The following is a 23,093-nucleotide window of genomic DNA, read 5'->3' as shown; positions in this document are numbered from 1 at the left end:
GACAAACAAACAACAAACCAACGTGACCGAAAACATAACCTTGTTGGCGGAAGTAATAATCAGGTCCAGTCATATATTAATGACCTCATAGTAACTTATTATCCTAACAGAGTACTTCTCTGTCTGATTGCAGGCTTACTTGTGGTTCCTAGAGTTTCCAAAAGTAGAATGGGAGGCTATCAGGCCCCTCTACTATAGAACCAGTTCCCAGCTTGGATACAGGACGACATTCTCTCCACTTTTAATATTAGGCTCAAAACATTCCATTTGATCAAGCTTATAGTTAGGGCTGGATCAGGTGACCCTGAACCATCCCTTAGTTATCCTGCTATAGGCCTAGGCTGCTGGGGGGGGTTCCCATATGCATCTGTTTCTTTTCATTCACCTTATATAGTTTGTTTATACTCCACTCTGCATTTAATCATTATTGATATTAAATCTCTGCTCTCTTCCCACAGCATGTCTTTTTCTCTCCCCTCAGCCCAACCAGTCGTGGCAGATGGCTGCCCCTCCCTGAGCCTGGTTCTGCTGGAGGTTTCTTCCCTGTTAAAAGGGAGTTTTCCTTCCCACTGTCGCCAAGTGCTGCTCATAGGGGTCGTTTTGACTGTTGGGTTTTCTCTGTATTATTGTAGGGTTCTTTACCCACAATACAAAGCGCCTTGGAGGCGACCTGTTTGTTGTGACTTGGTGCTATATAAATAAAATTGAATTTATTGAAAATTGAATTAATTGTTCATTATGGGGCTTGGGTACCCCAGTCTAGGAATGTGGGATGATGACCTGACCTTTCATCCTGGCTCCCCTTGCCGTATTTGTGTTGTACCTCATCAATCTCTAGATATGATAGCAGTTGCTTTCTTTGTATGTTGGAACATTGAGCTACAGTTGTTTTGATGTCAGTTGGATGTTCCCCAGATCCTCTTCAGGTAATCCCTATCACTGGATTACACATGTAGTAGCATTCTAACAGTTCCCGGTTCACACACACACACACACCACACACGCACACACATAACCAGTCAAAGGTTTGGACACACTCACCCAACCGGTACTGTGTATATAAAGTATAAACTTGGCAGCACTATGTATGGCACTGAGAGACACATCTATCTAGATTACATTTGAGCACATTTGATTGGTCTTCTCCTTTGTCTCCTACCTGTATTTTCATGTTAAGTCACTGAAAGCATTTACATACACATGGGCACACAATGTAAAAGCAATCCTCTCAAATCTTTGATAATATCTCATAATTTTGTTTAATGAATTATAAAAGTATATTTCTGGACACACTGAAAACGTTAAGTCAAGTGCGTGGAGAAATACATTGGAATTTGTCAGGGTAGCTTTATCACAGAACACTACCATACCACCATCACCCATTACCCTGCACTGCCGCCTCTGGGAAATGTCCAACAACAATCCTCTGCTGTGTAGATACCTGACAGCAGTGCTCTTGACAGAGCTGGCCCTTTAAACACCCCCACCTCTGTATTCATGAAGCATGAGGCCTGATTTCTTGTGCTGGGCACGATAAGAGGGTTGAAAAACAGGAACCCAATGCCATTATCTTCCTCCTTATTGTCTGTATTAACCTTCCCCCAGTGGTAACTTGTTCCCCTCGTAATGCTAACACTTGTCTGGCCACAACCACCACCACCAAGAGCCAATTGCACCATGCAAATGAATAAATCTAATGTTGAGGTGGGGGCAGGGGCAGGGAAGTACAAGAGAGCAAGAGAGAGGGTTGTTTTATTGAGGAGACATAGGCTCTGTCAGCTGATGATTGTCTTGTCCACACTCACGTGCATACCACTTGCAGTATGTCAGTATATGTTGGCCTGCTTGCTTGTGTGTCAGAAGAGATGATAGAGGTGAAGCATCTACAGGAGAGGAAGAGGGTATCATTTTTTTAGCTGTTTTTTTTTTTTTTTACCTCATCATTATTCCTTGACAAGTGTGAGTGAGTGTGAGTGTGACACACACTCACACTCACAGAACCAATGTCACCATAAAAGAGCAATATGGTGGTAATGTGGAGACAGACTAGCTTGACCCTAGTACAGCACTTAAGGTCAGTCTAAAAGCTTAACCTATAAACTGACAACTGCCCTGAGGATTACCTGTTTGTTATGTAAATCTAACTAAGCATAGACTAATGGTGCCGCCCACTATTACCAAGCAAAACATTTGCCACCAGAGATTCGAATAAAACATGATAATGAGTGTTGTGTGTGTGTGTGTGTTGGGGGGGGGTCACCTCCTGCAGAATATAGAACTCAGTTCATTTTAAGGATTTTAAAACAATAACAATGAAACAATATTTTAAAACTGCATGTACAGAAATATCAGCCATATTTTGTTCTATTTGTAATGTCTTTGGTATAATGTCTGTATTTGTTTTTACTTATTTGTTGATTTCTGCTACCAGGAGGCCAAAAGTACTTATGTTTTGTGGGGTTTCTTACTATAGTTTTTTTGTATCATTGCAGATGCAGCTGATGGCCATTTGTGAAAGTGTTTGTATAGAACACCAAGAAAATACAAGCTGGTTTACAGCCAAAAATTGATATACAGTAGAAAAGACATAAATTTACATTCCCACCTGTCCGTTTACACACACTCTCCAACCTGTGGTCAGACTGAAGCCAGGCAGGTGAGAAGTGACTACACATTTCTCCACTGTTCTTCTTTTTTTGTCATTTACAACACACCTCTTCTTCAGTCCCTCCTCTCCCAGCCTTTCCACTCACTGTCTGTGGGTGCATTTAATTTATGCCCAGCATAGGAACCACTCAATACAACCCCACTGTCTGCAATGCAGTAGATAGCTGTTAATGAGAAGAGTCCCCCCCTCTTTATCTCTTTTCTTTCTCTGCCCCCATTATCTGGTGTGGCAGTCTATAAGCGTGCAGTTACCTTACTAGGTCCGTAACACCCCCAATAGGCAACCAGCACTGATGAGCTTTCTATACAGTGTGTTGTGCACAATGCCACTATCAGAAGAGCAGACCTCTGGTTTTAAAAAAAGATGGATGCAATCACACAAGCAGGGCTAGCTCGCTCTGAATAACCAAATTTACAACAGCGGCCCCATCGAAACATGACTTCTCACATGCCTGATTCACTTTCTCTCTCTGTCTCACTCTCTGTCAGCTGCAGCAGTTTCTTATCTCCACCCCCCCTTCTCTCTTCTCGCCTGGGAGATAACAGTAATTCTTCTCCATGCTGTATCCCCCCCACCTCACTCGCCTTGCAGACACATGCACACACATCCCACAGTCCCATCCGTCTCTTATTACGCTTACCAATTCCAAACACAGTAACGTGTATCTTGCACACACATTACTTGCACTTGGTCGCAAATGCACATGTTCGCACACACTCACACATATAGTTCTGCCCCTTGAAGACCAACACAGAAAGAGATGCTAGCAATGTCTTTCTGCTCAGTCAAGGATAAAGGGGTAAGGACTTGCACTTGGACAGCCCTGCTTTGTGAGATTGAGGGTGGGTTGGGGGATGAAATTAAGTATTCAAGTACAGATTATTTTATCAGTTGTACAGTGTAAAGAAACTATACTTTCTCCCCATTCAATTCTTGATCATCCCTCATTCCTTTAACACACACAACACACACACACACACACACACACACACACACACGCACACGCACACACACACACACACACACACACACACACACACACACACACACACACAACACACATTAAATGTCTCTCTCTCTCTCTCTCTCTCTCTCTCTATATATATATATATATATATATATATATATATATATATATATATAGATAGATAGATAGATAGATAGATAGATAGATAGATTTATTTAGTGTGTGAGTCCTGGAGTGGTGCAGCCAGATAAAAGAATTAGTGGTTGCACATGGATTGGAGCGCTAAGTACAGTGGAGAATTAGAATGTCTATCTCTGTCGCTTGTGGCTCATCCGCTCAAGCTAGCCGTGCTTTGCACTCGTAAACAATTTAATCTTTTCACTACGGTCTTCGAAAAGAGAGAAGAAGAAATGAATGTGTGTGAGAGAAAGAGAGAGGAAGAGAAAGGGAGAAAATAAGGAGGATCCATGGACATTAACCCACCCCCCCCCCCCCCACTAACACCACCTGTCCCTCACTCACCACACTTCTCTCTCTCTCTCTTCCTCCACATCCTCTTACCGACCTCTCATTTTAAACAAGAAACCTGACGCAAACGCTTGTAAGGTGCTTGAAGATTGAATCGGGTCGCTTTCATTTTCCTCCCCTGGCTGCCATTCTTTTGGGCCTCTTCTTCTTTTTTCTATTCATTTTTTCCTCTACCCTACTTCCCACCTCTCTCTTCCTCCTCTCACCACCTTTTTGAAATTGAAGATGTGTAGACGCTTGGGCTTTGGGGCCCAGTCTATTTTGGAGCTGTAATAAAATTCATAGTCTGACACACAAACACACACACACACATACACACCACATACCTGGTCAAGGGAATCACACCACAGTATATAGTGGTCTGTTGCTGTATTACCTTTAAACCATCCTTCATATGTGCAGCACTTCAGCAGCCACACCATATTTTGTAACACTCCAACAGTCTACTGTCTTTATTCATAGTAAACTATCAATTCATTCCAACTATATACTTCACAGTCAGCTCTGGGGATAGGTTGTAGCTAAAGTGAAAAGAATTATGGGAGATGCCAACATACACACTCAATAATGATGATTAATAGGCCTTCTTGTTGCATACTGCCAACATCTCTGGTGCTTAAAAGGCATTTTACTATGACTGTGGGAACATTTGTATTTTTCTACTGAAGCAGCATCAACATTGGGTAGATTATTTGTCTGTTGTGGTGGTGCTGGAGGTGGTGGTTGCATGCCTGGGTGTCCTTTTGAAGAGTAGTACTTGGGATGGTTGCCTAATGAAGTTGCACTAAAAAAAAAAAAAAAAAACAGGCATGATGGTTATCATCAAAACATCATCTTCTTCTTTTGTGTTATAGTATTCAAATCTGTACCTGGGCAAGACATGTGTCAAGTCATTTTTGACTTGAGTGCTATGATTGTAACCCATACCTCAGAAACAGGGAATATTTAGCTTTTGTGTCATCTTACCAATACCAATGATGATGCTTGATGACATGTGAAGTAAAATGTTGCAACATGTTGGTGGAATAAGAAAAGTCAGGGCTCATCAAAGGCACTGAGGTGGCGCTACAGTGCAGTGGGTGGCACTGGCACACCACAGCAACACAATTCTAATTTGGAATTTCCCAGTCTAAAGTGTTTTAAGGGGTCAATGAGACTACAAAAACACATACAAATACCAGTCCACTGTCCATTTCCATTTTTCTGAAGGGACTCATAAATGTCTGCATCAAATTTAAGTCACATGACTAGCATGGAGCCCTGGAGAGCAAATATATTTATCACTAAATAACCAAAATTATTACATGGTTAGATTAGGAGGTCCCTTAATAAACTGCTTCATATCTGTTTGATCCATGTTTTTATAATAACCTGCTGTCAGTTGCATTTTGTCCATCAGCTTATAAATGAATACATAGCCTATTAAAATCTATTCCAGCTTTATCAATCAATAAGTAAGTGAAGTAAATTAACAGTGACTGTTTTTTTGTTTTGTTTTGTTCTGTTTTGTTTTGTCTTTTCTTGTTTTGTTTTTGTTTGTTTTCTTAAGATAAATATCATGGTCCACATTCTTCTTCTTCTTCCACTTCACTTCTGGTTCCCAGAGTTTCTAAAAGCAGGATAGAAGGCAGAGGGTTCAGCTACCAGGCCCCTCTCCTGTGGAACCAATTCCCAATTTGAATTCAGGAGACAGACGCGCTATCTACTTTTAAGATTGGGCTTAAAACATTGCTTTTTGATAAAGCTTATAGTTAGGGCTGGTTCAGGTGACCCTTATCCGTCATTCTGCAATATGCTTAGGCTGCTGGAGGTGTCCCATAATGACCTTGAGTATTTCTTCTTCACTCATCTCTTTTCACTTTCTGTATCACCAGTATTGTTTTTAATCACTATTAATTATTAAACCCTCTGTCTCTCTCTCTCTCTCTCTCTCACTCTCTCTCTCTCTCTCTCCCATAGTGTGCCTTTTGCCCTGTCTCTCTCTGCTCACTTCTCGTTCCCATCACCCCCAACCAGTCACTGAGTATGGCTACCCCCCACCTGAGCCTGGCTTTGCTGGAGATTTCTTCGTGTTAAATTTGAGTTTTTCCTTCCCACTGTCACCAATTGCTTCCTCATAAGTGTCTGATTGTTGGGGTTACTTTCTTTTAAATACTGTGGGGTACTACAATATAAAGCACCTTGAAATTGAACTGAACTGAATTAAATAGAGTGACAAGTTAGTAGGGCAAAGCATTGCCTTCACAATAGGCTCACAGTAATTGGGGGAAAAAAGTGATCCAGGAGGAGTCTCACAGGAGTAATAGTTTAAATGGATGTATTTAACTGTGTGGTGTGTCTGAAATAGACATGTAAGCAAAGAGGGAGGGGAAAGTGCTGAGGCTAGAATTTGAATGAGAATGGAGGGAGGGAAGAAGGAGATGATGGGGATGAAGATAGGGATAAGAGGGTGGCAAGGCAAGGCCCTGAGCACCCTGGGTAAGGAGATAACATCCTCATTTGAATACAGACTGACACATACAAAGATACATTGTATGTCTTTTGCTTGTGACATGTAGCCAGTGTTGCAAAAAACTAAGACTGAACACTGAAACATTTGATGATTGCACCCACAGAAACAGACACCAGCACACACAGGTAAGAAGGACAACATTCAAAGGTGTGAAAATGAGAAGGGGATTTTGCATGTTACTAAACAGACAAAGTGAAGTTAAATATTCATTTCATATTTGTTTTGTTTCATTAAATATAACAACATTGTTATGTGATAATCACACAGCAATGATCAGACATTGTTTCAGATTTGCAAACATACAGTACTTCAAAAAACAAATCACACCTGTGACTCATGTCCATGTCACTGAAGAGACACTGAAAGTCCCATCTTGCTCTGTAGTTCATGTAACATGAAATTAGTATTTATCTTTTCATATACCATTATTACCACCCCCCCCCCCCCCCCCCCCCCCCCCCCCCCCCCCCCCCCCCCCCACAGTGTTGAAGTGTTCCTTTATTAAAGCCTGCTTTGATTTGTTATAATTTGAGAGACTTTGTTGTCATTATGGTCATTCCAACACACACCTGGAGTTATTCACCAAACTAACTGTAGAGATTTTGTAATGGAATCACAGTTGCACAGTCACAGGTAGTCGGATGATCACAAAGGTTGTAAACAAACACTGATAAACAAGTCTAAATCTGATAGAAGTCAGCAGCATTACTGTATGGTGCTGAGAGAAATGGGATAGAAAAAAAAGAAATAGGATGGATCGAATTTCCCCAAACAACTGCAATGAACTTTGAGTTATATAATGGTTATTATTAAATCATTTGATATAGACTTTAATAATTTTTAAAAATACTTTTTCACAGAATTTTGCCTCACCACTACATGAAAATGCATTTTTCCCAATCTAGTCCCATATACTCACACACACACACACACACACACACACACACACACACACACATATATATATATATATATATATATATATATATATATATATATATATATATATATATATATATATATATATATATATATATATATATAATGGTTACTGTATTCTGATTTAGACCATTTTGTCAATATTTTATGAATTTACAAATAAGCTTTAAATCAACTATAAATTTAGTCTTTTACTTTTTAGTTACATTTCTCCCAAAGCTCTGCCCCCTGGAAAAGGATTTTGGAGGGAAGAAGACTGCTCTGTCCTCCATTTTGCCCCTTGATTTGGAAAATGTACTGCAGGTCTGGAGTTTTACACTAAGAAAGTAATACCCACTACTATTCGAGCATTTGAGGAGAAAAACTGCCTTTTAACATGAACCTCTGGCTTAAGATTGTTAAAAAAGATGGTAGTTTAATGTTAATAAAGCAAATGCATATACTGCAAACATGTTAAGACATGAGTTTTATAATATATATCAATAAAATATACATATATTTTTAAATGAAATAATCATATTGGTTTAACAATATAACTGAATACACTCACAAAAACATTTAGAGATATTTAAAGTTTAAAGATAACATTTCATGTTAAATTAATATGTTATCACTATAAAAACCTGTCATGAATTAAATACATAAAAACATATAAAAATCGTGTGAATATAACAAATTAACATAACAAATTAAAATTTTTACAACATAGAAAGCAATGCAGACAAAACATTAACTGTTGCATGTATCTTTTTCATGTTAATCCAACATATTTGTTTTTTTCTGTCTAGAATCTTCTAGTATGGCACTTCATAGCTCATAAATAGTTGTCCTATGCAATAATTAGAATGAATATCATGTGAGTGTTTGCTACCCAAATAGTGTACTATTCCCTGCACATGTAGTGTGCAGGGAATAGTACACTATTACTTCGCTTACTGATTTGTTGAGCAAGGCAGGAAATTAGAGGGTAATATTTCAGTTCAACCTAGCATATTTGTCATGCTGTTTCATGCTGTTGTGGCTCTGTGGGTAATGTTAACTTTATACTCTGCATTTATGTTGAGATTCAAGGAAACACGTCACACAAAACAGTGTGTGAGCTGAATAATGTGTATATTTATTATTACAATGTGACATGGCAATGTGCATCTGAGATGAGTCTGTATATGAGTATCCAGGGGAGGCCATCCTTTCTCTCAGTGTGATTCTTGTCCATTTTGCTTGCTGATTAGTAGTGAAAGAGACCTGCTGGAAGTCTCCCTCTCTGACCCACACTGCACCGACATAAAGAGGTCTTCAACATGAAATGAACTAATTAGGGACCTGGCATGAGGTTTGACAGCATGAACCATATGGGCCATATTTTGAACCATTTGGTAAAAATATTTTGATATATATGTGTGTGTGTAAATGAATCCAGGTGTGTATACTGTACATTAATTATGCTTATGACTATAAAATATGCAAGTAAATTAATATATAAAGTCATTCTGCAGTGACACTGTGTGTAGCTAGGAAACAAAAATAAGTAAAGTAAGAAAAAAATCAAAGAAATCTAATTTGAAGAAAACTTAGTATGAAAGTTTTGGAATGGATGATGGATGGATGGATGGATGGATGGATGGACAGTTCAGATATTTTAGCTCTTATAATCAACAAAAGTGTTGATTAACAGAACAATAGCTGCTACATGAACACATTTTTTCAGTTTGGTTGAAATCATTCAGGACTGCTGGCTGACTTGTGGTTCCTAAGCTATTTACAAGTAGAATGGGAGAGTCTTCAGCTTTCATTCCCCTCTTTTATGGAACCAGCTTCCAGTTTGGATTCAGGAGACAGACACCCTCTCTATTTTTAAGATTAAGCTTAAAACTTTCCTTTTGATAAAGCTTATAGTTAGGGTTGGATCAGGTGATCCGAGACCCTCCCTTAGTTACACTGCAATAGGCTTAGGCTGTTGGGGGTTCCCATTATGCATTATGTATTTCTTCTTCACTTGCCTCTATTCACTCTCTATGTGCTTATACACCACTCTGCATTTAATCATTAGTTATTATGAATCTCTACCGCTCTTCCACAATATGTCACTCCCTCCACCCCAACTAGTGATGGCAGATGAATGTCCGTCTTGGAGCATTTTCTTCCTGTTAAAAGGGAGTTTTTCCATCCCACTGTCGCCAGGTGCTTGCTCATAGTGGGTCAGAGTGTTGTTTTTTTCTGTATTATTGTGGGATACTTATCTTACAATATAAAGCATCTTGAGGCTGGACACGTAACCAGCGACAAAGGCACGACAGTTCAGGAGGCCAGTTGCATGGCCAATGGCAACAGCAAAGCTGTCCAGGGAGGCTGGCCAGGTGGCCAGTGGAAGAGACAAAGATTGTCAGGAGGCCACCCGTGAAGGCCAACAGTGGAGATGGAGGGGATTTGGAGGTTGGCCACATGGCCGGCGGTGAAGGCTCTCTGGAGCCTTGGCAGGTGGCCGCCAGGACACCTCTGGTGGCTAGACTTGTGACTGAGGATGGCGATGGAACACCTCCGGTTGTTGGCAGCAACGACCCTCAGGTTACATGGCAAGAGGCTGACAATGACAGGGATGCACAAGTGACTTGACAGATGGCCAGTGACGGATATGGAGACCCTTGGGCGACTTGACAGGTGTCCGGCAACGGAGATGACGGATACCCTCTAATGACTTGGCTGGACTCACAAGCTGGCCCTCTGGTAAAGCAGAAGCTGGAGGCTGGGCCTGAGTGGGACCCTCTGGAGGCTTGGACTGAGCGGGACCCTCTGAAGGGTTGGACTGAGCGAGAACCTGTGGAGGCATGGGCGAGGATGTAGACACACCTGGCGTGGACGACTCTGAAGCTGAGAACACCGCAGCTGCTGGCTCTGATGGCAGCACTGCAACAGACGTAGATGACTGAGGAGAAACTGATGCTGCAAGCTCTGGTGCTGAGGACGCAGCTGCAGACACTGCAGGCTCTGGTGCGGGGGATGCAGCTTTGGGTGCTGCTGGCTCTGGTTCGGAGGACGCAGCTGCAGGTGATGCTGAAGACTCTGATGAGGGTACAGGCTCTGATTGAGGAGCTGCAGCTAATGCAGAAGCTGAAGATTCTCAAAGATTCAGATGACTCAGATGGAAGAGGACCTCAAGATAGTGCTGATGAATCTGTAGAGGAAGATTCTGTAGAGGATTACGGAAGGCGGACGAGACAATGCTGGACATGCTGAAGACTGAAGTGGAGACATGGGAGATGCTGAAGATTGAAGGAAGCTGGGACCACAGGGCAGGGCGCACAGCCATCTCCTTGGAAAACTAGGGTTGCTCTTGGGGGTCCTCTGCTACTTCTTGAGGCTGAGGATCTATCTTGACCTTGGCTGTCCCCACCCACAGAGCAGGAATGGGTGTAGGAGCGGATAGGTCCTTGGCCGCTCCCACCTGCAGAACAGATTCGAGTATGGGGAGCTCAGGTACTGCAGAACCCTCATCTGGAGCAAAAGTTTCAGAGGCAGACACAAGTGCATTGCATACAGTCTTGGGAGAAGCAACAGCCTCTATATTTGCAGTCTTCCATGGTGCCAGTTGGGCAAAACAAAGAGCAGTCTCTGGCAGAACAGTCACAGGAAGGACCTCTTCATAAGCACCAGAAGCAGGTTTAAGTTAGACTGGCTCTAAAGCACAAACCGTTTCTTTCTCCCCAAGTTGACAAATAGAAAACTCAGTCTTTGTCTGAGATACAGAACCCCAGGACTTAGAGGAGTCTAGCTCAGAGACACAAACAGTGTTTGTAGAGACTAGGTCAATACCACAAGAAGCAGTCTTTGTCATTCCATGATGAGCAAAACAAAAATCAGTCTCTGGGGGTGCTGGCTGTGGAACACAAATAACCGTTTCTGAATGAGAGAACTGGGGAGCACAATTTCCGGTCTCTGACTGGGCTGGCTTAGAAGCAGAACAATCTAAGCTTGTACATACTTTTCCCTAGCATTGATATATTTACCTTGATCTACTACATTTACTTATTTATTGTTGTCTTGCATATGTTTTTTAATTACTGCCGCAGAGAGGATGCTAAACTGCATTTCACTGTTTTAACATTGTTCTTAGCATTGTTTCTTTTTTAACAGTGACAATAAAAATGCTATTCTATTCTATTCGATTCTAGAATTAACAGAACCTGGGTCAGGAACCAAACAAACTGATGATTTTTATTAAAAAAAAACTATGACAAAAATAGTTTGTCAATTAAATTAGTACTGGCCTTGAGGTGAATCTGACTATATCTAACTGGTATCTCAGCCTCATCCACAAGCTCAGGCTCCTTTCACAGCAGCAAGGTGATGTTCCATGTCCCAGAAGGCAGTCTCATTAGCCAGGGTTCAGTCCTCCAGGCCCTCTTCCCTTGGACACACACTGCACCCAACCCCTACAGCACCACCTGTGGGTGGTGGGCATACAGGAGGGTGGGTCTCCTCTACAAGAGGCCTGGGAGCTTGAGGGTCTTGCGCAGTATTTTAGCTGTTCCTAGGACTGCACTCTTCTGAACAGAGATCTCAGATGTCGTTCCCAGAATCTCCTGAAGCCATTCTCCCAGTTTGGGGATCACTTCCCCAAGTGTTCCAGTTACCACGGGGACCACAGTTACCTTCACCATCCAAATCACATGTTTATTAGATCCCATTCCTACTAGACTGTTCAAAGAAGTCTTTCCAATTATTGATGCTTCAATCTTAAAAATGATCAATCAGTCTTTATTAGTTGGCTATGTACCACAGACCTTCAAGGTGGCTGTAATTAAACCTCTACTTAAAAAGCCATCACTTGACCCAGCTGTCTTAGCTAATTATAGGCCAATCTCCAACCTTTCTTTTCTCTCAAAGATTCTTGAAAGAGTGGTTGTAAAACAGCTAACTGATCGTCTGCAGAGGAACGGTTTATTTGAAGAGTTTCAGTCAGGTTTCAGAATTCATCACAGTACAGAAACAGCATTAGTGAGGGTTACAAATGATCTTCTTAGAGCCTCTGACAGTGGACTCATCTCTGTGCTTGTCCTGTTGGACCTCAGTGCAGCTTTTGATACTGTTGACCATAACATTTTATTACAGAGATTAGAGCTTGCTTTAGGTATTATAGGTACTGCACTGCAGTGGTTTGAATCATATTTATCTCATAGACTCCAATTTGTTAATGTAAATGGGGAGTCTTCTTCACACACTAAGGTCAATTATGGAGTTCCACAGGGTTCTGTGCTAGGACCAATTTTATTTACATTATACATGCTTCCCTTAGGCAGTATTATTAGAAAGCACTGCATCAATTTTCATTGTTATGCAGATGATACTCAGCTTTACCTATCAATGAAGCCAGATGACAAACATCAATTAGTTAAACTGCAGGAATGTCTTAGAGACATTAAGGCCTGGATGACCTCTAATTTCCTGCTTCTAAATTCAGATAAAACTGAAATTCCTGTTCTCGGCCCCACAAATCTTAGAAACATGGTGTCAAACCAGATATTTACTCTGGATGGCATTACTTTGGCCTCCAGTAACACTGTGAGAAATCTTGGAGTCATTTTTGACCAGGATATGTCCTTCAATGCACATATTAAACAAATATGTAGGAACACTTTTTTGCATTTGCGCAATATTTCTAAAATTAGAAACATCCTTTCTCAGAGTGATGCTGAAAAGCTAATTCATGCATTTATTACTTCTAGGCTGCACTATTGTAATTCATTATTATCAGGCTGTCCTAAAAGCTCCCTGAAAAGCCTTCAGCTGATCCAGAATGCTGCAGCTAGAGTACTCACAGGCACTAGAAAGAGAGAGCATATTTCTCCCATATTGGCTTCACTTCATTGGCTCCCTGTTAAATCTAGAATAGAATATAAAATTCTTCTCCTCACATACAAGGTCTTGAATAATCAGGCACCATCTTATCTCAAAGATCTCATAGTACCATATCACCCAAATAGAGCACTTCGCTTTCAGACTGCTGGCTTACTTGTGGTTCCTAGGATACTTAAGAGTAGAATGGGAGGCAGAGCCTTCAGCTTTCAGGCGCCTCTTCTGTGGAACCAGTTTCCAGCTTGGATTCGGGAGACAGACACCCTCTCTATTTTTTAGATTAGGCTTAAAACTTTCCTTTATGATAAAGCTTATAGTTAGGGCTGGATCAGGTGACCCTGAACCATCCCTTAGTTATGCTGCTATAGGCCTAGTCTGCTGGGGGGTTCACATAATGCACTGTTTCTTCTCATTCACCTTATTTACTTTGTTTATACTCCACTCTGCATTTAATCATTAATTGTTATTAATCTCTGGCTCTCTTCCACAGCATGTCTTTCTCTCCCCTCAGCCCAACCGGTCGCGGCAGATGACTGCCCCTTCGTGAGCCTGGTTCTGCTGGAGGTTTCTTCATGTTAAAAGGAAGTTTTTCCTTTCCACTGTCGCCAAGTGCTGCTCATAGGGGGTCGTTTTGACTGTTGGGTTTTCTCTGTTTTATTGTAGGGTCCTTACCCACAATACAAAGCGCCTTGAGGTGACAGTTTGTTGTGATTTGGCGCTATATAAATAAAATTGAATTGAATTGAATTGAATCTTCTCTAGCTCTTCTCTCAGTCCTTGGTATTTCTCGAGCTTCTCATGTTCCTTCCTCTTAAAGTTGCCATCACTTGGTATTGCTACATCTATAATTACAGCTTTCTTCCTCTGCTTGTCCACTACTATGTTCAGTTGGTTAGCCAACATCAGTTTGTCTGTCTGTGAAGTCCAACATGATCTTAGCTCTGTCATTCTCAACCACTCGTGGGGCCGTTTCCCATTTTGACCTATGGACTTTCAGATCATACTCGGCACAGATGTTCCTGTATACTATGCCAGCCATGTGGTTATGGTGTTCTATGTATGCTCTGCCTGTTAGCATCTTAGCAGCACCCTATGTGCTGGATTGTCTTAGGGGCATCTCTGCACAGCCTGCACCTGGGGTCTTGCTTTGTGTGGTAGACCCCACCACCTCTGTGCTGCCTTTCAATCCAGCGTTTTACAGCCATGGTAGGATTTTTCAATATCAGCCACTTCTTTTATCTGCCGGTGGTACATGTCGGGCAGGGGACTGTCCTTGCATGATGGTTCCTGTTCTTTCCCCTCTTCTTTCTCTGATTTCTGCTGCCTGAGATACTCACTAAGCACGTGATCCTTTGTGACCATCTTCCTGATGTACTCATGTTGTTTCATCCAGGATAGTGGTTCTGGCACTCACTAGTCTTTGACTTCCTTTCTTCTGCTTAGCATACAGTCTCAAGTTGTTGCATGGTAAGGAGCTTTCTTGTCTTGATGTCAGTGCCTTTTATTTCCTCCTTTGGCCAGCTTCTTCTTTCATATGAAAGCAACTTTTTGGAGAGCAACATGATCATTTAGACAAAACAATGGGATGTCCACTAATCAGGTGGTTGGTGATTAAATGGCCAGGATATTGCAAGCTGTGTGTCAAAGTGTCCTAGAACCTGGCTGGTAGGGCATAGGCGTTGATTGCCCAGATCTTGTTTTTCCCATTCAGCTTATTCTTCAGGACTTGCTTTACTCTCTGCAGGTACTTGGTGGATGCAGCTTTCCTAGCTATCTCTTCATGGTTCCCATTTGCCTATGGGATTCCAAGTTATTTGTAGCTTTCCTCATTGTTTACAATGTTGCCTTCTGGCAGTGCAGCCCATTTCTAATGCTTCCATATCTGTTGGAGTGCTTGAAATGAAGCTTAGGAGTCTGGAGTCAAGGAAGGTCTGTAATCGCTCAACTGCCTTCTGTCGCAGGTGTTTTTTTTTTTTTTTTAAGCCTGTCATGTCTGGCATTTTTCACAATCGGAATGATGATCCGAACGCAATGATGTACCAAACATATTTGCTTTTACAGAACAGCTCTATATGTTTTCTATAGGCTATTCTTGTTAATGTTTGTATTTTTATTTATTTATCTTTTTATTTAATTATTTATGCCAAGTCTGACAGGCAACAAGGAAGGGGCAAGAACAAGTGGTGGTTACATCACTTCCACTTTCCCACACTGTTAATCATCTTTCTGCCCACCTTCTTTGAGCCAATCAGCCTCTGTTCATTGTACTTTAAATATGAGTCATTCTTTTTTTTTTTTTTTTTTTTTTTTTTTTTTTTTTTTTTTTTACCCTTTATTTTATTTATCTGAGTTATTTTTCCACATACTATGTAACAGCCAGAGCTGACAGGCTGAAGAAGAGGAAAATAAAGAGAAGAAAAAGGGAGAGAGAAAGGGAGCAAAAAAAAAAAGGGGAAAGAGCACAAGTCTATTAATCAGATACTTCATCACTTTAACATATAAAAAAATACTATCAATACTTGCAAAAATAAATTTGTGTGTGAAAAACAAAACTAACAAAGCATGTTACGCACACCAACAATTTTGTTGAGTTGTGATTGAGTGGGCGTTTGTGTCTGTGTCATGTTTGTGTCTGTGTCATGGAACGTACTTACCAATGAGGGCAAAACGCTGCAGCTCCACCCATCAGAAGCCAGAGGAGTCATTCTTACTTTCAGACTCTTTCATGCAACCCACCTCCTCCCCATTGCTGCCACCCAAGTCCATCAGAACTCCTTCCAAGCCTCCATCATCTTCTCCATCTTTGTCTTCACCACCACCAGCGTCTAGGGTGCCTTAATTTCTGTCTCTGCTAGGATTCCTTTCTGTTACGATGGGTTACTGGACTCTAATCGCCAAATAGCTAATTGTATTGTCAATAAACCATGTTCAATTCCTCCTAATGATCTCTCCTTATTGAACTGATTCTTTAAGTCAATAATACGTTTTGGAGACTTGATCTTCAGTATTAAAACTTGGAACTAAGAAGTGCACCAGTTGTAGCAGAGAACACCAATGGTGTTTTTTTTTTTTTTTTCCATTTTCTTCAATATAATACTGAAATGTTTTGAGTACTACCTCACACCACAAGCACACACACACATAAAAAACATATCCTGACAGCTTTCCACAACTCTTACCATGACTACTCCCTCACTACTCCACTCAGTTCTTTTGAATAACCCTTTATTTGTCATCTCTCTCTATTCCTCTCTCCCTCCCTCTCTCGCTCCCTCTCTCTCTGTGTATCTTTCTCTGAGTTGTTACTGTGGGTCCTAGTGAGATTCAGGTCAAACACAAGGAGGCGAAGAGAATTTGATTCCAGCCCCCTGCTGTCCAGACATGTAGTGGGTGACAGATTTAGAGAAAGGAACGTGATGATGGGAGGAGGGTTTGAACAATAACAAAAAAAAAAAAAACACTTTACTGCCAGCCCACATCTCTTATCCTCGCCACCCTGTCATTTCAGATCTGGTTCAGACACAAACATGGGAAATGGAAATGATGAGAGCTGAGAAATCATAAATAAATATTGTACATTAATGGAAATAAAGAATCAACATGCATATACAACATGCAGTAGCCTTTCTCCAGTGGGGTTTCCTTTCAAATGAGGAAAATCACACACTTGCAAATCTGAGGTGTCAGCTTAAAAGAGCAACATGACTAGTTTAAGAACACAATTTGTTATGTTGCTTTCATAAGAAAGCAAATTTCTGGCAAGTAACATGATCATTTAGACAACATAATGGGATGTCCACTAATCAGGTGGTCGATGATTAACTGGCCAGGATATTCCAAGTTGTGTGTCCTAGAACCCCATGTTTCCCCTGCTGTATCAGTGTTTGACTGCATACACCCCTTCAAAAATCATTTCATGTCAACAAACATTTGGGTTTGACATAAAAATCAATATGAGACATCTCAGTTTTTATTTCCAGGTATTTACATCTGGATTCGATACACAGTTAATAAGAGAACAGATAACTTAAAATAGATTAACATGAATGAGACTTTATGTTTAGATGCTGAATTACTGCATCAAGCCTGTGACCCACGGACATCACTAAAGTTTTGCATTCTTCTTTTGCTATGCTTTTCCAGACTTTCACCACAGCCTTTTTCAGTTGTTCTTTGTTTTGTTTTTGTTTTTGTTTCTTTTGGTGGTGGTGGTGGTGGTGGTGCTGCTGCTGGTGGTGGTCGTCGTGGTGGTGGTTACTCCCTTCAATATCCTCTTTAGCAGGTAAAATACATGCTCTTTAGGGTTTAAGTCTGGAGAAAGACTAGGCCGGTGTAAAACCACTTCTTGCCCCTAATGAACTTCTTTGTAGTTTTGCTAGTGTGTTTTTGGATCTCCCAAACAGTTTGGTTTCATCTTTCTTTAAATTGACAAGACACAATGTTTCTGTAGACTTCTGAGATTATTGTGCTGCTCTCATCATGCGTGACACCAACAATGAATTAATGAGCCCATCCCAGAAGAAGCCATGCAAGCCCAAGGTATGACATTATCTCCACTGTATTTCACAGATGATCTTATATATTTGGAATCATGAGTGGATCTATTCTTCTCATTGGTAAAGGTTAATGTTTGACTCATCAGTTCATGAAACTTTGTCCCAGAATTTCTGAGAATTCACAGAATTTCTTCTTCAGGATATTCCAAATGGTTATACTGGCCATGGTCAATGTTTGTGCAATGGCTCTGATTGATTTTCCATTTTCTCTCAGCTTCACAATTGCTTGTTTTTTTTTTCATGTTTGGTACTCCTCTAATTATAAATGCATTGTCTGTGCAAGCAAAACCCAAATCTGAAACTAAGCATAGACATTTGGTGCTATTGATTGTTTGTATAATCAATGTAACAGGATACACCCTAGCAACAAAACACACATGTCAGAAACGTGTTCCAATAATTTTGCTCACAAGAAAAATAGGTGGGTTCAGACAAAAGGCATGATCTTATCAACTGTGTGTCATATACATAGTACTTGGAAATAAAAGCTAAGATGTTGATCTTTTGCCTCATATTGATTTTTTTTATGTCAAATGTTTTCAATCTACAACAAAAATAAAAGGATTGGCTTCACTGTTCCAATACTTTTGGAGGGGAGTGCATGTGTGACAGATGGGACAATGTATAGCCTTGTAATGTAAAAAGCACACAGAGTGGTCAAAGCAGCATTTAAATACAAATCTATTTACCACGTACACCATCATGCATCTGACTTATGTTTTAACATACGTAAGTCACAAGCATTTCTAAGTATTTGTCAGAAGAGTATTTTTTCATCTACTATGCCTCACAAATAAATAAATAAATTTCAAACTTTTTTTGACATCAGTTGTAATATATAAGAAAATACTGACATAAATATGAAAACATTTCAAAATCTGTGAAAACTACAAAATGGATCACAAACAAATCACAGCATGTGTAGTTTTGCTTTGTGTTTTTTTCTATTAGCACAGACCCAGCAATTTGTGAGCTACTCAGCACATTTCTTTCTGTCACAGAAAGAAAGCTAACTATGGCACCAATGTCACAGAAGACTAATGCATACCTATCAGTTTCTATAGCAACAAAAACCTAGCAGCTGTGATATCTCCAGCTAGCCTTAACTAAAAGCTAAGCATTTTAATGGATAATATACTGTGAGAGGATTCTGAAAAAATGATTCAATAATATGGGTGATTCTGGCCTTTATGCAGTCCAGAGAGTATAATTAAGATGAAAAATATTTGATCAACCTCAGAACTGAACCTTAAGATGGTTTATCTTTAAACTTGGTGCTGCTTGCAGAAGAAAAGGTTCATTTAAACTTTTTTTTTCTTAAAAGTGGGGATTTGAGACTTCCCCCTGTTTTGTGTTAGACTTGTTTGCTCAGCATGATTGTGTCATGTTCCAAAAGAATGAACTGGAAAAGGTGAGTTTAGTTAACTGATCAATGTGCAGTTTAGGCTTTGGATCTCTCTAAATTTAAAAAAACTGTACCTAGACTTCTAATGTTTAGAATTGAACATATTGCATAAGAAATTAAACAGATGAAATATAGCATCTGTCCAGCAGTTGCATAAGCACCAGTGAACTTGATTACTGTATATTATCAAACCTTACTGTATGGTCTTTAGAAAGTCACATACAGTCAGTGCACAAAGAAATCATTTGAGCTGTTTCTCCGTTCCCAGTTGTCATGCTAAGCTCTCAGCTCCATACTACTGTTTTCAGTCAACTGTCAGGTTGCTTCTTCAACCAGAAACAGCTAGATGCTGAAGGTAGCATATAAGTCACAGTTAACAGACAGGTTCAGCATGTGACCTAAACCCCTACATCAAAGCAGACAAACTCATCCAAAGTCAGGCCTTCCTTATAGTGATCTCACATAGCCAGGATCCCTCGGCTAACCAGTTTGAGGAGTTGAAGTCAAGCACATGTCATCATGTGCTTGACTCATCCCAGCCTCATAATGGCTGACCCTACTCAGCAGGTGCCATCAGTTCATCTCATCTCCCAGGTCAAGCACCACCACCCTCCTTCCATGACTAATCCCGCTCAAACACTGATGACAGTGCATTTTAAGGAAAAGGGTCACAGATAAGAAGAGTAAGGGAGATGGTGCACAGATGGTGTGGGGTGGAAAGGCTGGCTAGTCAGAGAAGAGAAAGAGAGAGTGCAGGAGAGGGAAGTGTGATGCCGATGATGGAGAAGACTCAATTTGAAAAGTCATGTAGTGGAAAAATAACTATTTTTTTGCCCCATCATGTCATGGAATAAGGGCTCCTATGTGCCTGCCCACTGGCTATAAACTGGAAATGGGCAAGAAGGGGAAGTGTGCGTTTCTGTAAGTGTGTGTATAGCGAACCCCCCCCCGTCCTTTTTCTGTGGGATTTACTTGGTCTGCAGTTAATAGGTGATAAAGTTCAAGGGGGAGGGAAGGGTGAAGGGATTAAAGACTGAGTGTCATTAGAGTGGGGCGGGGGTGTGGAGGGAGAGCATGTTTATCCATCCACTGACAGACAGCTAGACATGCAGACAGGAAGTGGTTCAGTGATATTGACGTTGAGCCCTTTACTGGCAATCGTAGTTAAGCCATGGTAGGTTGAGGTAATGAAAGAAAGACGATTGTCACTGATCTTCCTGAGTCTTTATTCTTTTGTGTCTTTTCCTTTTTTAAACAGTAGTATTAGAGAAGTTGTCTGCACAGTCATGATTTTAATTCCTAAATCTTTCACATTAAAATTTATTTAAAATCAGATGGCAAAAGTAAGTCTTCATGACTTTATTCCAAACTAATAAAATACCTAAAAAACAAACTAAGATGGCAGCGCATGCACATGCTGCAGCTTCTCTCTCTCCCAACAAAACTGTGTTTTCATGTTCTTTGTCCAAGTCACTGTGTTTTACTATGTTTCCATCAAGTTTGCCTCCATTCTAGGAGGCACATTTAAACCTGTACGTTTCTGCTCGACATTGGCAGAACAGTTTTTGAGTTAAACCCTGAACAAAGAGATGAGCTACGTACATGCAGTCTGCTCCGGAGTCCTGCACCATCCCCATGATTGTACTGGCCAATGTACACTCTTTAGACAATAAACTGGATGATGTACGGCTTCTATGGACTAACCAGAAGACTGTGTGAGACTGTTGTGTTTTTGTGTTTATGGAGAAATGGCTTAACAACAATGTTCCCGACCATGCTATTCAGCTTCACTGGCTAACACTCTACCGAGCAGACAGAGCTCTCCTCAAAGGTGGTAAGACTGGTGGCAGGGGACTCTGTGTTTACATCAATGATGTCTGGTGTCATGATGCTGCTGTGGTCTGCAAACACTGCTCACCATTAGTGGAGCTTTTAGTCATTAAGTGCCAGCCATTCTACCTACCGAGGGAATTTACACCTATCATGGTTATTGCTGTCTATATCCCTCTGAACCCAAATAACCACAGGAGTGAGGCACTAATGCTACTTTTCCACCGCCAAGGTGCTGGTGCTCGTGCCGGTGCTGCTGTTTTTTTTCAATGAACCAGTGAAACGCTTAAGAATGGGCCCGCATTTCTGTGAACTGATCCTTTACGTATGAGTGTGGGCAGGTCCTCGTCTGGACACGGAAGCCGAAGCGAACAAACGTGGGAGAACATGCTCCCCTTTCTTGTGCTAACACATTTTACGGTCCAAACCAAACTACTGCAGCATCTGTGTGCAGCACAGAGGGAAACACAGACAGCGATTAGAGCAAGACGACAAGTACGCACTTTGTGTCGTTTTATCTGTGATATGAACCGATACAAAGCAGCAAGTTCAGCCTTAGAGCCCAACCTAATTCACAGCCGTGAAAATCGCTTCGCTTTTCTCCTGTAATACACACACACAGTGAAACAGCGGTAGAAAACTTTACGCTGAGACGGCAGAGTCATGTCCTTCTGCCGCTTTCGTCACACATTCTTGGTTCGAGCCCAGCTAGTTTGTGGAGCCGGAATTGAACCTGTTTTTCAGCCGCGCACCGAGTGCACCCGCGCACCCAGATGCTTTTCTTATTCTGGCAGGGGATTTTAACCATGCAGACCCTAGGACTGTGTTTACCAAACTACAATGCATAGACTTTCCATCTCAGGGCAACAACACACTTGACCATGTGTACACCACCCAGAGAGGAGCTTACAAGGCCCTCCCCATACAGACCATGGGTTAAAGTCAACAAACCAGTCCGAAAGCAGGTACAAGTGTGGCCAGAAGGGTCCTCAGAAGCACTCCAAGGCTGTTTTAACTCCACAGACTGGGATGTGTTCAAACAAGCTGCCACCTACAATAATACCACTGACCTTCACGAGTACACTGAAACCATATATCACCAAGTGCATTGACAAAGTGACAGACCTCAAGACCATCACTGTCAGGGCCAACCAGAAGCCATGGCTGACAGGGGAGGTCTATTGACTCCTGAAGGCCCGAAATGCTGCCTTCACAGCAGGAAACCAGGTGGCCCCGAGGACAGCTAGGTCCAACCTGTCCCGCAGCATCAGTAAGGCAAAGAGGTAGTACTCCCGGAGGATGGCCCATCGTCTCAGCGACAGCACAGACTCATGGAGCCTGTGGCAGGGGTTACAGGCAATGACCAACTACAAGCCCCCTCTGCAGACCTGCAACTGCTCCACCTCTCTGCTGAACAAGCTGAACCAGTTTTTTGCTCCATTTGAGGTGCACAACAACGTGCCTGCTCAGAAGTTCCCATCCCCTTCAGGTGACCAGGTGAGAAGACCATTCAGCAAGATAAACACCCATAAAGCCACCTGTCCTGACAACATACCAGGTCGTGTGCTGAGGGACTGTGCAGTGGACCTTGCTGATGTCTTCACAGACAACTTCAACATCTCGCTGAGTCAGGCTGTTGTCCAAACATGCCTCAAAACCACCTGTCCCAAAGAAGTCATCACCTACCTGTTTGCACATCATATATTTGCACTACCACCTCAAAGACTGACATTTTTTAAAAACATTTTTCTTTGTAATTATTTTTTATTTTTTGTAATTATTTTTATGTTTATTTAAACTTCCTTCCATCCATCCATCCATTTTCTTCCGCTTAT

This window comes from Archocentrus centrarchus, chromosome 13 (assembly GCF_007364275.1).
Source record: "Archocentrus centrarchus isolate MPI-CPG fArcCen1 chromosome 13, fArcCen1, whole genome shotgun sequence".
NCBI lineage: Eukaryota > Metazoa > Chordata > Actinopteri > Cichliformes > Cichlidae > Archocentrus > Archocentrus centrarchus.
The sequence above is the reverse complement of the archived record's forward strand: the minus strand, read 5'-3'. Positions refer to the sequence as shown.